The sequence below is a fragment of the Panthera onca genome, chromosome B4, assembly GCF_046562875.1.
Source record: "Panthera onca isolate mPanOnc1 chromosome B4, mPanOnc1 haplotype 2, whole genome shotgun sequence".
Taxonomy (NCBI): domain Eukaryota; kingdom Metazoa; phylum Chordata; class Mammalia; order Carnivora; family Felidae; genus Panthera; species Panthera onca.
In genome coordinates, this window is record NC_138345.1 from 45,132,847 (window position 1) to 45,146,615 (window position 13,769).

At 40.2% G+C, this 13,769-nt stretch overlaps 1 pseudogene; it reads left to right on the plus strand.

The window, feature by feature from the left end:
* Positions 1-10,114: 10,114 nt before the first annotated feature.
* LOC132694715 (ATP synthase F(0) complex subunit C2, mitochondrial pseudogene) lies at positions 10,115-11,243 on the plus strand (annotated as a pseudogene).
* Positions 11,244-13,769: the final 2,526 nt, after the last annotated feature.

Consider the following 13,769-nt stretch of genomic DNA (forward strand, 5'->3'; position numbering starts at 1 on the left):
GATTCTCTGTCTCCCTCTCTCTCTGCCCCTTCCCCACTTGTGTGTTCTCTCTCTCTCTCAAAACTGAAATAAACATTAAAAAAATAAAATTAAATTAAGATATTGAGAATTTATTTGTATTACATTTTCTTTATTTCCAGCCCTATTAATTCTTGTCTCCATTATATTACTTTAAAAAAATACTTATAGATCTGGTTAGGGAACATTTGGCAGGCATGCATTTATAGTATATCTAGAAATTGCTAGAAATGGATAATTTCAGGCAATGATAGAGGAATTTATACATAATAAAAGGGAAAGGCTCATTCTTTATCTATCTGTGGTGCTTTTAAATAAAGAAGATGAATGGCATATCTTAACAGCACCAAATACCCAGATGTAAAGTAAAAATTCAGATAATTATTAAATGACTGCAAACATCCAGATATTAGCCCTCTTATAAAATAAAGGATTAGAAATTGAAATAAAATTGTATTTTCTTGTTAAATGTTTTGTCATTATATAGAAGCAACCTAAGTCAGAAAAAAAATAGGAATACAAAATGCATGAAATTCTAATGGATCATTTGAGCGTTAAATTTGTTGTCCTCTACTGAGACAAAGTTGCATTCCAAAATTCTAAAATGGTAATTTCCGAGTTTTCTGAAAGGCGGACAATCTTTAATAAGGATCTATAAGAAGATATTTTACAGTCAAATTATTTGAGCTTCAAGCTATATTTTGTTGTATTTTGGATATTAGGTGGGAAATAACAGTAAAATTCTGAGGAAAGATTTTTATTATATGGTGTATCCTGAAAGTTTAGCTTATGTCTAGTCTCATACATATTTTACCTCATTCATTATTGACTGCCAACAATTTGAAGTAGATATTACTACTCACGGTTTACATTTGAACCATAACTTTGGAGCTTAAATAGTCAGCAGAACTTACATAATTAGACAGTGACAAAGCTTTACTGTAGACGCAGCCTTGTGAGATTTCAAAGTCCACGATCTTTCCACCTCATCCTGTGACCTCTCTTTTGTCTTTTCCTTCATCTGAAATGACTTTGAATTGTCTTAAGTGTGTTGAATATTTTCAAGTCAATATCTTTATTCAACACATAAATTCCTTTGCTCCCCATCTCTTCTTGTTCCGGAAATGATTTGTTTCCTGACTTCTGTCGCTAACACACCCACTTCCCAAAGGCAGCCTTAAGGTCCAGTAAAGTGCAGTGCTCTGTTGCTCTGAGTATTGCATAAAACATTTATCAAAATGTTGAGTAACTTAACTGGTAAAATATAGCTTAAAAAATTGGTAAAGGGAGGATGCCCCAGAATACCACCAAAATAATGTCATTAAGGCAAAGATGAGTGTATTCTTACTTTGGTAAGGGAGAGTGCTTCTGAGAGGAAAGGCTCAAGTTGGGATCTTTAAAAATAAGGTTTTAGGGTCTGGCTCAAGGAGGGCTTTGTGAGGAATGAGTAAGGCTCATGATTTAAGAGTTTAGGAGGCACGTGTACTGAGGTGCTGTGAAAAGAGTCTTAGAGACTAAGCAGTTGATGCCATTAAAAAGTTGAACAGATTGGGGCACCTGGGTGGCTCAGTCGGCTAAGAGTCCGATTTCGGCTCAGGTCACGATCTCACTGTCCGTGGGTTCGAGCCCCGCGTCGGGCTCTGTGCTGACGGCTCAGAGCCTGGAGCCTATTTCAGATTCTGTGTCTCTCTTTCTCTGCCCCTCCCCTGTTCATGCTCTGTCTCTCTCTGTCTCAAAAATAAATGAATGTTAAAAAAAAAAAATTAAAAAAAATTTTTTTTTTTAAAAATTAAAGAAAAAAAAGTTGAACAGATTAATGTTAGTTTAAATGAGTTTGGGGCAAGTTCCTGAAATAAATAATAAATATTGGAAAGATTTATCTTTCTGGGCAAGAGTTTTTAAAATAGTAAAGTCATGTTACTGTGGACAGTGAACTATATGGCTGTAGATGGTGTCAGTTCTCAAAATTTTTTTTCTTTGTGTGTGTGTGTGTGTGTGTGTGCAAAAAGGCGATTTTATTAAAGCACAGGGACAGGACCCATAGAAAGAGCTGCCCTGGGACAATGAGGAGAGAGTTGTTATATATACTATGGAGTTGGGGAGGTAAGGTCCAGGGGACGTTTCCAAAAATATTTTCATTTGTTAAACAAGACTCTCCGGATCCCGGAGTCCTAGCTAATTGTCAAGCTAAGGTTGTTTTTCCTTCTAGCAAAGCATTAGCATTAAGACGGTAGGGAGTTCCTGGAGAAACGTTTTACTCTGTCAGCCTCAAGTATCAAATTTTTTCTGTTGCAAAATGTCATATAACCTCTGGTCTACAATCATTGTGTCTCTTCCTTTCACTACATATAAGGCAAATTAGTAAAAACATATGACTCTGCTTCAGAACCAGTGGTTAGGACTAGGGTTCCAGTTTGGGAAATGTTGGTCCCTTGCATCCATATTTATTATTATTATTAATATTTTGAGTTCTCTTAGGCATTTTCTTAACTTCCTATACTAAACTTACTTGACTTTCTACAAATGTATAGCTGGAGTCTTAGCACATCATATTTTAAATTTATCTTCTTTATCTTCTTTTTTTTTTCCTTTTAAATCCTAGGGACCGTTTCGGAAAGATTCTTTGAAGACCTAGGTAAACCCTTGTTCAAACATATGTTCCTTTCTTTTTTGCTTCACAACCTATCATGTTTTCTCTCCGCTTAGTGTTTTGCTTCTTGAAAAGCTCTCAAAATTGAATCTAAAGAGACACAAAAAGAGTCAACAAGCCCATAAATTTCAGTGGTCCTCAGTCGTATTGTTAGTTAGGGCCTCCTTCCTTTTCACATTGCAATCTCTTGTGCCAGAGCTCTAAATAGTGCTGCACATTCACGGAACTGGACACCCTACTCATTTGTAATTTTTCTTTTTTTAAATCCCTCTACCACCAATGGCTAATGATTGAATAACATAAATGCCTTACATTTGTAAGGGAATTATCTCCATCGACATTGAACTAATTTAAATCATAAAGCTACCATGTGATTTAACAAAGTGCTGTCGCTGGTCCATCTGTGAGCTCACCATTGCACCTTATTTATGTGACATTTATTTATGTGACATTTATGTGACATTTGAAACCGCTGTTAGTTGTACACACGTCAATTGAAAAACTTGAAGTCAAGTCCAAGGTGGGTGGGAGTGTGTGTGTAGGAAGGAGGATTAAGAAAGGACCAGAGTACAGGAGGGAGCTAAGGAATTGTAAGTTGTGCCACCAAAGAAGTGACAACATTGAGCAAATGTCAACGCAAAATTTTGTGGCTTAATGAAAACGTTTACAAGTTTAATGATTTTTCTCCAGTTTCTGGGTTCTCAATGATCCTTCCCTTCATGTTATGATGTCGTTTCATACCTCATTTTTTTTGTTCTTTCTTTGAAGAAGCCTATCGAGAGGAAGATGAAATGCCCCAAGTATTAGGTGAATGATTTCAAATTCAATCAACTTATTGAGAATTTTTCTAAATCGATTCTAGGAACCCCTGGGTGATAAAAATAATCCAATGTTTCTGTGATTTTTACTTTAAAAAAAATCATGCTTACCCTTTAAAATTTCCTTTTTCAACCATTGTACTCTATAGTTTAACCTTGTTAGTTCCACACTGCAGGAGGAGCATAAAAGACCAAAAGAAAAAAAAATGGGTGGGGGAAAATGATTTGCTTTAAGAGTTCTCTCAATTCTAGACAATGTGGTCACTGCTTTCCTTCTGATTTTTTCTTGCTTCAGATACCTGACCTTGGTTATCTTTGTAAGGGCATGCCTATTTGAGGATTCCTCAAAGAAGTGCTTTAATTATCCACATGCCCTACCCCAACATTGATTCAATAAAATCCACTACTTAACAAGAACCATGGCAGGATCCTGTATTTGGTACCAAGGATGCAAAAGCAAATGAAACATTGTTCCTGTCTTTAAGGAACACAGGATCTAATGGAACAGTTCACTTGGACGGAACAGTGATCACTATCAGAAAAGTAGCAAAGTAAGGCCTTAGGAAAGCTGAGAACAGGGGAGAGAAGGGGGAGTCTCATACAGGAGATACCTTGTGTCGTGGACCCTGGAGACTGGAGGAGTGGGGGAAAGCGGAATGAAATGCAAAGCTAAATCTATGCATATGTTATTTTTAATAATCTAGGAACACCAAATAATCAGTAAGGTTGAAGTGAATATAGGAATATAGCGCTGGAGATGTGGGTTAGCTTCATTTTGTGAATGGTGTTATAAATGGCGAACGTAATTTATAATTTTTTCTATGGGCAACAAAGAGATTTTTGAACTAGAAAGTGACACAGCAAGTTCTTAGTGGATCTGACAACACTGAGAAGTACACAGCCTGAGAGCACAGACTGTGTGTTTTAAGCCTGGAATTCTAGCACCTGACAGAGGGGCAATATAGTATATGGGCATGCAAGAAAATGTATGTTGAAACCTGAAGAGAATGGTTATAAGAATGACAGCCAAGAGATTATGAAGAACGGATTGAAAGGTGATTCAAGAGATGGTGAGGGATTACTTAAAAATACAATCTTTTAAAAAGTGGGGGGGGAGAGGGGGCGGGGCAGAGCTGGCTGGCTCATTTGGTAAAGCATGCTACTCTTGATCTCAGTGTTGTGAGTTTGAGCCCCATGTGGGGTGTGGAGATTACTTAAAAATAAAATCTTTAAAAAAGAGAGAGAGAAATGAGGAGGGCTTGGACTCAACTATAGGTACTAGAAATTTGCAAAAGGAAACAATATAGGGTGGGCCTCATTTCTACTTTCTGTTTGCCATAGACTTAACAATTTGTAGACGGTAATTGAAGAAAGGGGAGAGTGGTGTTCCATGATTGCTATGCTACTGGGGTGAGCAGCATTGCTGATAATTTCCCCTCGTCCAATAGATTCATGCCAAAATATCATGCTTATTTGGAAGCAAACACAGTGAATCTGTCTGATTTTTCTCAGACGTCATGAGATATCTGGGAATTATAGATGACTGAATGTATATCATGGCAAGTTCAGAATAGATGGCAATACAGATGAAGCAGAAGCATTAAAAGAGGGGAGAGTAAGTGGCAAATGGGCCAACAAGAGCTGCTAAGTACATGGACTCTGACGAAGCCAGGATCTCTCTGTCCCTTCTTTTCTGGGGACAAGGCCCTGGCCAGGACCTAGTCCCACTGAAACCACTAATATTTACTTCTAACTACCGTTAGGCTCTCATAGATCCCAAACTCCCCTCATTTAAGTTTGTGGCTAACATTTCTCTTGACTTGCTCCTTCCTGAATCTGTGTTCTCCTGCCTAAGCAGATAGTTAATTATTTGAAGGAACCACAGAAGAAACACAAGTCAAACCCCAAGGAGAAAATGGAGATCAGAGTGGCAAGATGGGCAAAAACAGAAAGAAAGGCCATGGTCATCAGCACAGGCCATACAACCAGGGAAGCCCATATAGCAGAAGTGGCCTAGGTGGCCCGGGTGGCCCCGGTGGCCCAAGTGACCAAAGTGGCCCAGGTGGCCCAGGTGGCTGAAGAAACCGAGATCGCCAGGGTAGCCATGGTAGCCGTGATGGCCCTCGTGGCCAGAGAGGCAAGCGTGGAAGGGATAACCAGCGTGGTCAGAGTGGTGGCCAATGACAAGGAAAACCAACTAAAGAGGCCCTCCCGTGATCCCTAAGTATCAGTTGTATTCTTCTTCCCTTATCTAGTGAATTTCTCTTTTTAAATTTCCTAATTCTCTCTTCTTGTTTATGTTCCTTTCTCTCATTTAAATCTTGACTTTAATCCCTCTTAAACTTCTTATCTTTGTCTCAATTCTCCTTGCCTCAATCCTACCCATAGAAAAGTCTCCCCCATTCTCATAAGAGCAGGTATTACTTTCATCCTGAGCTTTTCTTTTTCTTTCTTTCTTTCGACTCTGTCTTTCTTATATTAACCTACAACCTCCCTAAGATTTACCTTCCCTCTCCTCTTCCTCTTCTCTCCTCTCTTCCCTTCTCCTTACTGTCTCCTGGCCTCTACCCTTCATGTCCTCCTCCTTCCTCTCTCTCTCTCTTTACATGATTTCTTGTAATGAGACTCCCCACTAGTAGAAATATCAGCATAGATAATGTCCAAGCCAACTTAATACTTCTGTCTAAAATTCTTCTCTTTCTTTTAGAAATTGATAGCGATCAACTGGTGACCATGGACTTTTCAGTGGCGTATACTTGGCCTTTCCTTTCTCCAACTTCAAATCATCAGTGAAGTCATCAGCATTAAAGCCCTGGCTCTTGTTTTCCTTCTAGGGTCATGGTTCTGAGTCAGGGGACAAGAAGGACAGGTTTGGAAATACAAAGCCCTGACCGGACTCCAAATGTTCTGTGTCATGCAGCTTTATAGGTAGCTCTGATTTTAATAATTTTGTGACAACTTAACTACCACCCATATTACAAAGCAAAAAATTTTATTCTTAAGACCAGTAATGGAGTTTGCCACGTTCAGATTACCAATATACATACCCTTTTCTCAACCAAAACACAGAGAGAATTACCTTGTAAACTCCCTTGATTTCTGGAAGTCCTTTAATGCATGTGTGCCATATTATGGCTCAAATGTTGGTGAGGATATGAAGAAAAGGGAATGCTCATGCACCATTGATGGGAGTGCAAAATGGTGCAGCCACTATGAAAAACAGCATAGAGGGAGAGGCTGGGTGGCTCTGTCGGTTAAGTGTCTGACTTCAGCTCAGGTCATGATCTCACATTTTGTGAGTTCGAGCCCCACATCAGGCTCTGTGCTGACAGCCTGGAGCCTGGAGCCTGCTTCAGATTCTGTGTCTCCCTCTCTCTTTCTGAGCCACCCCCGCTCACATTCTGTCTCTCTCTCTCAAAAATAAACATTAAAAAAACAAAACAAAACAAAACCCAGGATAGAGGTTCCTCAAAAAATTAAAAATAGAACTACAATATAATCCAACAATTCCACTTCTGGGTATTTATCCAAAGAAAATGAAAATACTATTTTGAAAACATACATGTACTCCTATGTTCATTGCAGTGTTATTTCCAGTGGCCAAGATAAGGAAGCAAATGAATGGATAGAGAAGATATGGTATATGGATACAATGGAATATTATTCAGAGATAAAGAAAGAGGGAAACTTTGCCATTTGTGACAACACAGATGGACTTAGACAGTATTATGCTAAATGAAATAAGTCTGACAGAACAAATACCATATGATTTCACTTATAGGTGGAATTAAGAAACAAAACAAATGAACAAACAAAACAAAACAGAAACAGACTCATAGATACAGAAAACTATCCAGTAGTTGCCAGAGGGGGGTGGGGAGAGGAGGGGCAAAATAGGATTAAAAACCAGATTAAAAAGGTACAAACATACATTTATAAAATAAATAAAATACAGGGATATAATGTACCCAGAAGGAATACAGTTAATAATATGTAACAATTTTGTATACTGATAGATGGTAGCTAGATTTACCAGGGTAATCACTTCATGATGTATATAAATGTTGAATCACCATGTTGTACACTTGAGACTAATATAATATTGTGTGTCAACTACACTTCAATGTTTTAAAGTTTATTTATTTATTTAGGGAGAGAGAGAAGCCCAAGCAGGCTGTCACTGTCAGCACAGAGCCCAATGTGGGGCTCAAACTCACGAACCGTGAAATCATGACCTAAGCCAAAATCAAGAGTCAGACAAACACTTAACTGGCTGAGCCGCCCAGGTGCCTCGACACCTCAATTTTTTTTTAAATGGGGAGAAAAGCGACAGAAAAAATAAAAATAAATAAAGAGGTAGGGGAAATTTGGACACACACATGTACACAGGGAGAATGCCATGTGAAGATAAAGGCAGAGGTTGGGGTGATATAGCAGAAGCTAGGGAACACCAAAGATTACTCGCAAACCACCGGAAGCTAAGAGAGACGCCTGGAACAGATCATCCTCAGAGCCCTCAGATGGAACCGACATCTTGTTCTTGGACTTCCAGTCTCCAGAAGTGTGAGGAAATAGATTTGTGTTTTTTAAGCCCCTCCGTTTGTAGTATGTTGTTACAGCAACCTCAACAAACTAATACAGCATGAAAATTTACCTACCAGATTTCTTAAATGAATGAACCCACTTACATTAATTACAACACACTTCTTCCATCCACCCCGAAGCCCCTGAGTGGAGATCGACAGAAAGAGCTTTTACATGAAAGCATCTCTCAGTTGGGCTTCATGTAGACAGTTTAGGAACTGTCTAAAAGATCTTGTTTCTCTGAGTGTCCACATTTGAGTGTACCTACGGGGACCCACGTATGTAAATACACGTGGCCTCAAAAGGCAGACTATAAAATTTGGGTGAGGATAAAAATGAAGATTCTAGTGGGAATTTCTATCAAGAATATATAAGTCATTTGTTTTTAGTATTAGTATTAATGAAGAATTTACAGACACAGAGTAAAAGAACAGACACAAAGTAAACATGTTTAATTCTGGGTATGCCCACATGCCCTGCCAAGTTCAGTTCTGAAATCAGATTTTGAACTGACCTTCTCCTTGGTAGCAGAATTAATCTCTGGTTATGCTGGTGTTCTCAGTACCCTGATAGACTTGTCATACAATTTCTGAAGGAATGGGATCATTCTACAGATGGGGTTGGGTACATTTCACAAGGCAAAATGTATGAAGGTATATAAGCCTGAGGGTGGAAACATTTGAAAGTGACCTGGATGAGGATTTAAGAATAAAGTAGGAGCTTTCTTTTTACTACTCCAGCAAGGTAGGAATCCCAGCTGTGATCTTTTCCAATGTTCCATTCCTTACTGAAAGCATAGGGGGAAAAAAAAAACATAAAAAATAAAAATGAACAGGCCTCATAATAACACTAGTCATTAAAGATAACTGACAGTAACTTATTAGATAATGGGTTACTATCATTTCAATCTAAATACTGGCCAGCAAAGCTCATGGTCTTATATCCAAATCAATAGGTTTGCATAACTTAAAATGACTAAACAGGTGAGGACATTCACAAATAACCCATTAAATGCCCTGCTTTGTTTTCAGAAACAGATACCAAAACGGGGCTCTCCTAGTTACTCACATGCCCAGCAATATTATCTTCAGTTCAGAGCTCTCTTCCCCATTTCTTCTCTCCCAACATTGTCCAGAAGAGCTGTTTCCCAGCCCACTGGGAGGAACTTCCAGCCTGCTGACATTAAAATAAATCTCTTCATAAGGAGGTACCCCTCCTCCTAAAACAAAATTTTACATAAAAATTTATACCCCAGACTGAGGTATTTGCAAAGAGAATGATCACGCTACTCCCACTCTCCAAAAATTTCTTTGTTGCCCATAGGATCGATCACAGTTTGTCCCTGGCAACATTCTTCACAATCTGGAAATTCACATCTCCAGCTTTCCCTTCCTGTGTTCTCTTCAATTTTACTGGATTGTTCAGCGTCCCGGGACCATCGAAAATACTACATTATATGCATAGCTTTAGCCACACATGTCCCTTCACCTTCTTCCCTGCCTCCGCTCTCCAAAGTCCAGATCACATAGCATCTCCTGCAGGAAGCCCTCCTTTCTCCACTGCTCTCAACTTCGATAGTTCTTTTGCCACTTTGCTGACAGTGGCCATCATTTTGTACAAACTAAATCTTCCATTAGATCTCGCATTCTTTGAGGACAGGAACAGTGTTTCACGTACCTTCATATCCTCAGTGCCAAGAATAGCACCACTTGAGGACATTGAAGAAGACAATGCAGAAGTTGTTGTTTTGCATGCGTTTGACCTTGGGGGCTTAATCATGTGATTCTAACTGAACAGGAAACACTCCCTAAAGATGAAGTTCTTCTGCCCTACTTAGAGTTCTAGGCAACAAATTCAAGCAGTTTAAGAATAGCTTTTTTTTTTTTTTTCCAGCCACGCTTAAATGCCAGTCACAGAGAGGATTCTACAGCCCAGTCATATTTTAAGGATAGGCGTGGGTACTTGTCTGTAAACTTTAATTACACGTTTTAAATTTTACCGCACAGGAGTTAAATACCAAATCACCTTGTTCTTTTCTAGATACTTGGAAATCCTGATTACATTTGGGGAAGAATTTTCCCCTTACGCAGTGAGAACGAGCCTGAACTGAGACTCACAATTAGTTACCTGTACAATATTTTGTCTTTTAAAATGGAGTTATACGGTTGGTTCCAAAGCAGGCAGAGAAACTGCAGTCTCCACTAGCATCTGCCCAGTGAGCCAAGAATCAGACTGATCCAAAACCCGATCATGCACACCTCACTATGCAAGAGCTGCTTTACGAAGAAACCAAATGTATGTGTGTTTCTACCTCTTTGGCACCGAATTGGTACGTGTGTTTGAAGGATGGAAGACAAAAGCTTACAGCTCCATCTTCTCTGCCCTCGGAGAAGCCCTCCTGGCCCTCATCACCAGAAAATGTAGGCCTGTGCAAAGTTCGTCTCTCTCTTCCTCTTGATCAGGAGGAACTCTCAGCTGTTGAACCCCACACTGTCTGCAGTGGTGCTAATTCCAGACAGGCCGACAGATGAGAGGCTCAGCAGCTTGGCAGCCCCACATCCCTGACCTCACTTACTCTTAGCCGCAGCTTCTGAACCAGCACCATTTCAAAGGGGCACTGACACAGCAGCCAAGTTCACTGGGGCCGGGCTGCCCTGGTGGGGGTGGCTGGCTCTGGGGCCAGAACTGGGACTGAGTTTGGGAGCCTCATCACTGGGTATGCCAGGAACCCCTCTCTGAAGCAACAGCTCTTCTCCTATGCTCTTCCAGGCTTTGCCCTCCCAGAACCGCTGGGGCTCTTTTGCCTGATGCTGGCCTTTCGCATCCTCTTGGTCATGTGAAGGAGCTGTCTCCGCCTCCCATAGGTCTTTTTCCTGTGTCTCTTCTGCCCTGGATGTGCCTTTTTCTATGCCTCCCCAAGCTGCCTAGGGAAAGTGGTTGGCTCAGGGTTTGACAGAGAGAAGACAAATAAATACTGCGTTAATAAGAAGACAAAGACAAAACAAAACAAAGCTTGCTGATATCCACTCGATGAGACATTCTATCTACCCAAAACTTAAGAAACTTCAGGACTGTGTTCTGATAGGAGCTAAGCACATCCATCTCAATTCTGTTCTTGAGAACAAAGTAGATGACCACGGGGTGGGTATGCAGACCCAATGGAGCCACAGAAGGATTTGTCCCCCCGGGGCTTCCACTCTCACTGAAAGATCATGATGGCATTTTAGTTGCTCTGATCTGACCGTCTGGACATAACTCATATTTAACAACTCTCAAAAAATGTAATTACCTCTTTCCCTAGGTCCCAATTACTCTGTCAATTGAATGCAATTCCTTTTGGGGAGGATTGAAACTGAGAAGGCATGTACCATGAAACTTGGCAACGTCATTCCCCAGTGGGACCCAGGCTCTTCTTCAGTCAATGAAGTGAAGTGACTAAGAGTTGGAAGCTTGAGAAGGAATAATGTTTTTCCATTACAGTAACTTCTTAGCATTCATTTTTTTTTTCTTACATAATCCAAGAAGCACCTTACTTGATTGTCTATCTCTCTGAATCCTAGGAATATCACTTTTCTTAATGCTGACCACAGATTCCTGCAGATCAATACATGATGATTAGCACTCTGGCTGGCCTTGCTGCTCAATATGGTGAGGCTAGTTCAGTGTTACAACAGGCAATTCCGATGTATTCATGGGTACATGGAACCCGGGTTCCTGGCAGCCTCTCCCATCAGCCAATTCTGGCCTGCGGAGGACATCCCATCATTGAGTCCTCAGTAATGCCAGTGTTCCCCTCACCAGCACATTCATGTTGCCTCAGGAAGAAAATATCCGCAGGGATCTTCTGGAGAACATAGTGAGGCGGTGGTTTCTTGGGTCTTACGTAGTTAACCCTTTCTGACGTTACCATCTCCCTGAACTTTCCGATCCTTCTTAATACCATGTCAATGGCATTGCAGCAACTCTACCTTATACATGAGGCCAGCATTGTGTACAAGTTTCATGGAGCTTTCCCAACAGAATTTTAGGGCTGGATTTATGTGCCCTTGCCAGAATCCGAACCCTAAATCATTATGGAGGGTGCCCAGGTCAACAAATTCTCCATACCCAGACGGCATAAAGAGAACCTTTTGATCCATCACTCTCAAGACCCGTGTCCAGTATGTTCTATTATTTCTGCTGATAATGTTAACAACATGTGCTAGTATTAGCTTGAAGCTATATTCTTTTGGAACTTACCTTATTAGGTAAGTTTGCACTTACCTTATTAGGCTGTGTTGAAACTTTGTCCTGAAGTAATGAGGAGTGGCAGGGCATTTCTTGAGCAGAATAAATGTTAACTTGGCTCAAATGGAGTCGATTGAACGGTTTTCAGGAGTGGGGACGCTCTCCTGCTCTTGTAAGTGGTAAGGGTTTGCCCTTGCTGGCCCCGAGGGTTCCAGGAAATCTGGATGTTTCATATTTTTAGGTTCATCCACCTAAAGAGCCCGATCTTGGGTCTGAGGGTTCCACCTTTTAACGTCAGAGATAATGATTTTAACATCGTTGCCCCAGCAATTACTACCCCTCTCCTATACTATTATTCCTTTCTCTATTGAATCATTTCAATTTGCAGGCACACACTGTATCATCCAACATGAAAACAAAACCAGTGAAAACACGAAAATTTTGTCTTGTTCCCATGTTCTGTTCTCTACTCTCCTTAATAACAAAACTTACTAAAATGTTATACATTCACCATCTGTCTGCTCTCTCATATTGTATTCCCTCCTAAACCTTTTCCACAGAACCTAGCTTCTGTCCCTACGCTTCACTAATATCGCTCTTGCCATTGGATCATCAATTGCATCCATCTTGCCAAAACCAATGGTGACTTTGTTTTCCCAATTTTACTGTTTTTCTCAACATCATTTGAAAGCTGACCTCTCCCTCCTCCTAACACAATGACATCTCTTGCTCCCGTTCTACCAGACATTCTGTCCTTTTTTTCGCATCTTCCTCGGAGCTCTTTCTTGTCTTCTTCTGCTGGTCCTTTCTCTGTAATTTAACCTCCAACGATTTGAATATCTCAGGGTTTAGATCTGGTGTCACTTCTCTATAACTTTTTTAGGTAATCCCATTTATATGTTGATGATGTCCAAATATTTATCTGTTATTTCAATCCTTAGGTACAGATTCATATATTCAGCTATCTATTTGACATTTTCACTTGGTTATTTCATAGACCTCTAAAATGTTAAATGTTAAAAAAAACAGTTTTTTTATTTTTGCCCTCCCACCCCTTATTAACATTTGCCACTCCATTTTAGGTGGCAGTGTCGCCTCAAATGCTAATGTAAAAAAAATCTAAAAGTTTTCGGAATCTTCTTTTTCTTCAATTCCTTCCCTTCATCTAGCCAGGTAATAAGACTGATCTGCTTTACCCGTACAACATATAGAATTCATCCATTTAAAAAGGTCCTAACTCAGGGCACCTGGCTGGCTCAGTCAGTGCACCCTGTGACTCTTGATCTTGGGGTTGTGAGTTAGAGTCCCATATGGGGTGTAGAGATTACTTAGAAAAATAAAAATATTTAAATTTAAAAAAGTCTTGAGGTGCCTGGGTGGCTCAGTGGGTTAAGCGCCTGACTCTTGATTTTGGCTCAGGTCATGATCTCATGGTCGTGGGATCGAGTCCCACATCTAGCTCCAAGCTGAGC